The 5,156-nt window shown below is 35.0% G+C and overlaps 1 long non-coding RNA gene across 1 annotated transcript; it reads left to right on the top strand.

The window, feature by feature from the left end:
* Window positions 1-4,111: 4,111 nt before the first annotated feature.
* On the top strand, window positions 4,112-4,871 carry LOC148160626 (uncharacterized). The gene is made up of 2 exons (XR_015765418.1): window positions 4,112-4,189; window positions 4,329-4,871. It is a non-coding gene; the product is annotated as an uncharacterized LOC148160626 (long non-coding RNA).
* The last annotated feature ends 285 nt before the right edge of the window (window positions 4,872-5,156 follow it).

The raw sequence follows: 5,156 nt of genomic DNA, 5'->3' as shown, positions 1-5,156 counted from the left end.
ATACATACCTGACTGAAGCTGACTCTCCTGAGGCCCCACCCCCCATTCAGGTGTCATCAGGGGCCTCATGCATAAAGCGTGCGTGCGCACAAAATATGTGCGGCGCCATATTTTGCACATAAGTTGGCATGTAAAAAAATTTACTTTGCGTCAAAGGTTGCGCAAATATATGAACACTCTTTTTGGCTGCTGTCAAAATGTGCAGCCACGCAAACTTTTCCTGTGGACAATATCAAACTACACCCAGGTGAAAAAAATATATACTTTAGTACACTTCAAACATACTTAAATTTGTGAAAGTATACTTTAAGTATACTAATTATTAAGTGTACTACCTCTAAGTATATCTGAAGTATACGAACAATATACTTGTAACAATTTTGAAATTAGAACTTTAAACACACTTAAACATAATTGTACCAAAATACACTTTTAATATATTAAATAAAAGTATACTTTAAGTGAACAAAATATGAATGAATATATATAAATTATTAAGTGCCTTAATAATCTTTTACTATTTATTAAAATTGCATACAATAAAAAAATGATAATCATGATGTAATTTTTAAGAAAGTACTTTCAATCAATTGAAAGGTGTATCTTTGTTACACCTTTCAATCAATTTTGATTCAGAATCACATATTTCAGTACTGAATTTTAGCTGTTATAGGCAAAAATAGAAATGTAAGTATTTGAGCTGAAGCACTGGCAGTTGTCCAGCTACACTTCAAAAACACAAAATATCACAAAGTATAGATATACGAGCTTCTTTTATGTCAATAATTCCTTAATATTGATGAAAAAGTACTAATTCATTTGGAAGATTATTTCACAACATTTTCTGCATGTTGAATGTAATAATCTGCCAATGAAATAAATACGTTATTCCATTGGCAAAATTGAATAAATACATGTTATATTCTATAATGTAGGACTGAAGCAAATATATATTTTGAGTTTTAAAAATGTTAATTTTTCTAAGAACAAGCCAGTTTATCTCTCATACAGTCTTAGAATAATTTAGAGAAACAATGAAAATGTATTTATATATATAATTTTATCATTCCTTAAAATATTGTTTTATTGCTAAAATTATATTAGGCATAAACTGGGTTGTTCTTAGGAAAATTAACATTTTCACATTATAATAATAAACTATTCCTCCAGTCCTGACTCTTATGGAGAGGGAAGAATGCCAAATGACAATAAATAGCTTATTAAATAATTCAGTGATTCTTGAGAATAGGGACAAAACAGGTCCTATGGATAAAGCACAAAATTTGAATAAAATATACACAAAATATAATTTTTTCAAATATCTGACGAAACTAACCTGGGTCATGAGAGCACAACAATGCATATTTTCCTGGTGTTTCCTGAATATTTTTTTTATTTTAAACATTATAGTAGCTGGATGGTGTCTGTAAAATCCCTTGTCCAGGAGCAGAACTCAATACATTATAATAGTTTAAAACAATTAAAGGGATACTAAAATTATATATTATGACAATTAAGTATAAGTGGTCATATAAATAATTATGATGGTGGCGCAGTTGGTAGAGCTGTTGCCTTGCAGCAAGAAGATTCTGGGTTCATTCCCAGCCCTGGTCTTTCTGCATGGAGTTTGCATGTTCTCCCTGTGCATGTGTGGGTTTTCTCCAGGTACTCTGGTTTCCTCCCACAGTCCAAAAACATGAGTCAGGTTAATTGGCCTCTCCAAATTGTCCCTAGGTGTGAGTGTGTGTGTGCATGGTTGTTTGTATTGTTTGTCTCTGTGTTGCCCAGACTGGCAACCTGTCCAGGTGTACCCTGCCTCTCACCCAGAACATTAGCTGGAGATAGGCACCAGTACCCCTCCTGACCCCACCAAGGGATAAGGGTGTAAAGAAAATGGATGGATAAATAATTATAAAAGTATCAATGAATTGAATTAAAAATAATTTTTATGTTTTCCAACTCCGTTGAAATTTGTCCCTAGTTTTTGTCAACACAGTCAGAAATTAAAATAATGTAAAAAAAAAAAAAAATCAGGCATTATTGGGGGGCACCAGAACTTCTGAGGACCCCATCTTGTCGTCTTTTCTCTTTCTTTGCTAACATGGCTAGTTAGCTCTGGTTAGCTTAAGTTATTCTTTAGTTTTTTCTTCTGTTTTATTCCTAAATTACAAGTCACAACCATGATGTGTCAACTCCATAACTGACAATTTACAAAACTTTGATGAAATTTTGTGAAATAAAAGCTTAATTTTTGTATATTGTAAACAGGGCCGTGCAGAGACCACTAAAAGGGCAGGTGCTCAAAAAAAAAAGGGCACATCTTACCGCATTCTAGGACAGAATATTAAAGTCACACAGCTTTCAGAGTTTAATAAACAATGATAAATTACAAAATTGTGAAATATACAATCAAAGCTAAGGTAAATCTCTATACAGAGCATACAACTATGCATATGTAAGATATTTTATTAGTAATTTCTTTCTGCAGGTCTATTTTATTATAGGAAAGTATTGCAAAATTCAAACCCGCAATTTAGCAAGATATGTAAATCAGAGCTGGAGGTTTAGTTCTGATTTACATATTTTGTCTTTACAGAATTACACTATTAAAGATATAAACAAGGCCCAATGCAACCTTTTAGTGACTGTAATCTATAAAACAGAGCTGCCTGTTTGCTGCAGTGGAGATGAAGATGGTCCATTCAGGAAAGCAGAGCTGCATCAAACTTTAAGGTGGAACTGCAGAAAAAAAAGAAAAAAACAAAAAAGCAAAAATTGAATTGTTAATACATGTCACTATGGGAAAAGCCTACTCAGTTTTGCTTACAACTTTTTTAAACACTTAAATCACACATTTGTCTCATAAAGTGAATTTTTTTGCAAAACAAACTTATTTGTGCATGTCAGAAATTTTTTCTTCATATTCAAAGTTTTTGTTTGACTTAAAGTTTTGCTTGTGATTCTCACATGACGTCGTGGGCAGGACCCAAAATCACAACAAAAGATTTCTGATGTGTGCAAATAAAAGTTTATGTTTGGCAAATAACTTTTTAAGTTCACAAGACAAAAAAAAAGGTTTTTAAACAAAATTTGTTTTTAAAAAATAAATCATTACAATTCCAAAAGTTTCGATTACAATTTTATTTTACTTAACTGAGGTTAGTTTATTTTTCACCATTGAATAATTGGGGAAAAAATTTAACTACAAACTCTGCGAACCAGACCCTAAACTTAAAGTCTGGGTTGAGTTTTTCCCCTTCATTAATGACATACATTATATCTATCATGGTAATTCAGGGTGAGTTATTTTTAATTCTAAATGATTATCCTTGTTGGACTATTATTTAAGTGCTATTCTCTTTCAAGATACATTTACCTAAAGCTAGAATAAATGCAATGTACATTATGCAGCAAAGCAAACTAGAAGATCGGACATATCCATTATGGAGATGATCGGTTTTGGACGGGCGATGTGCCTCGTACAGAGGGAAGAAGCTTTTTATTTATCTAGCTTTGCTAGCAAAGTCGTAGCTAGCAGCTAGCTAATAGCACAACAACAACAGCCTAATGTCTGTATGATAAAAACACTGAATCGATAGATAAGAACAGTTTTTCCTCACCTGGCTGTCTCCTCCCGCTCAGTAGTTCTTCAGAGTAAACCAGACGCAGAGGCCTGTCAGTGTCTGTTGTATTTCATTACCTCTCTGCTTAAACCGCGACTCCGTGCTGAAGCAGAAACGACACTTTCAACGTTTTCCGTCATCTGACAAGTAGCAAGTCTACTCCACTTTATTCACCAAAAACCAAAAACTGATCTGTAATCTGGAACGTTCGCTATGATGAGCTCCAGTTAGCCGCCTTATCTCACTGCGCGAGAGGCAACTGCGTCATGCGTCACGGGCAAAAGGTCAAAGGTAACAAGGTGACCGGAAGGCTTATGTTGTACAAAAAATAAATAAATAAATAAAATAATTTTAGTACATGTTATTATGTGTCAGAAGAGGGCTTTAAAAATAATAATATAAAAAAAAAAAAAAAAAAAAATGACCAAAAGGGCACTTTGGGGCAAGGAGCAAAAAGGGCAGGTGCTCAAGCACCCCCAGGGTGCTTGAATAATGTTCTGACCTCCCTCCTCCTGTCAGTGTGGAGCCTGTTGGTGTCCGATGGTTACAGAAAGGTCTGAGGAAGTGTAAGTGTGTTTATCATTTGATTCACCACAATAAAGCAGCTCATATTCAACCATCTTCAAATCTGACCTGCAGGAGTCATCCTCAGTGTCGATAGATAATCAATAACTGCAGCTGGATTCTGTTTGTTCTCTCCATCAGATTCCTGTCAACTTGCAATTGGCACAGTGAGCAGAAGACTTGAACTGTCTGACAGCAACAGGAAGGCGACACGTGTGGAGGAGCTTCTGTCACATCCTGATCATCCAGACAGATTGGATGTTGATCAGCTGCTGTGCAGAAATCGTCTGACTGGTCATAATTACTGGGAGGTGGAGTGGAGAGGAGATGTCCGAATATCAATGAGCTACAGAGCAACCAGAAGGAAGGGATGTAGTGAAAACAGTCTGTTTGGGTTTAACAACCAGTCCTGGAGTCTGAGCTGCTCTGATCGTCATGGTTACTCTGCTTGGCATAATAAGGAAGTGACTCCCATCTGGTCCTCCTCTCTCTCACAGAGTAGCCGTGTATGTGGACTGTCCTGCTGGTATCCTGTCCTTCTTCAGAGTCTCTGATTCACTGATCCACCTTCACACCTTCAGCACCACATTCACTGAACCTCTATCCTGGATTCACATTGTGGATTAATTCCTCACTGATTTTGTTCAACAAATAAAGATCTTGTGTCTGGGAAAAACCAACAAATTGGAATATTCTAAAAAATGTTACAAACCCCTAAATTAGTTTATCTCTGATGTAATAATAATAAACCTGCATATTACATCAAGCAGGTGGTGATTTGGAGCAGCTACTGAAATACATCAACATTGACTTGCAAAAGTTTTCACACCCCTTAAACTTTTCCATATTTTGTCACATTACAAACATAAATTTCACTGGAGTTTAATGTGAAAGTTTAACACAAAGTGGTTTACATTTATGAAGTAGAAAGAAAATTATGCATGATTCAAAACATTTTACAAATAAACT

The sequence above is a fragment of the Poecilia mexicana genome, unplaced genomic scaffold (assembly GCF_051168715.1).
Source record: "Poecilia mexicana isolate PSO_F unplaced genomic scaffold, ASM5116871v1 scaffold_2, whole genome shotgun sequence".
In the NCBI taxonomy this organism is placed as follows: Eukaryota; Metazoa; Chordata; class Actinopteri; order Cyprinodontiformes; family Poeciliidae; genus Poecilia; species Poecilia mexicana.
Note: the sequence above shows the minus strand (reverse complement) of the source record. Positions and strands in the feature narration are given on the sequence as shown.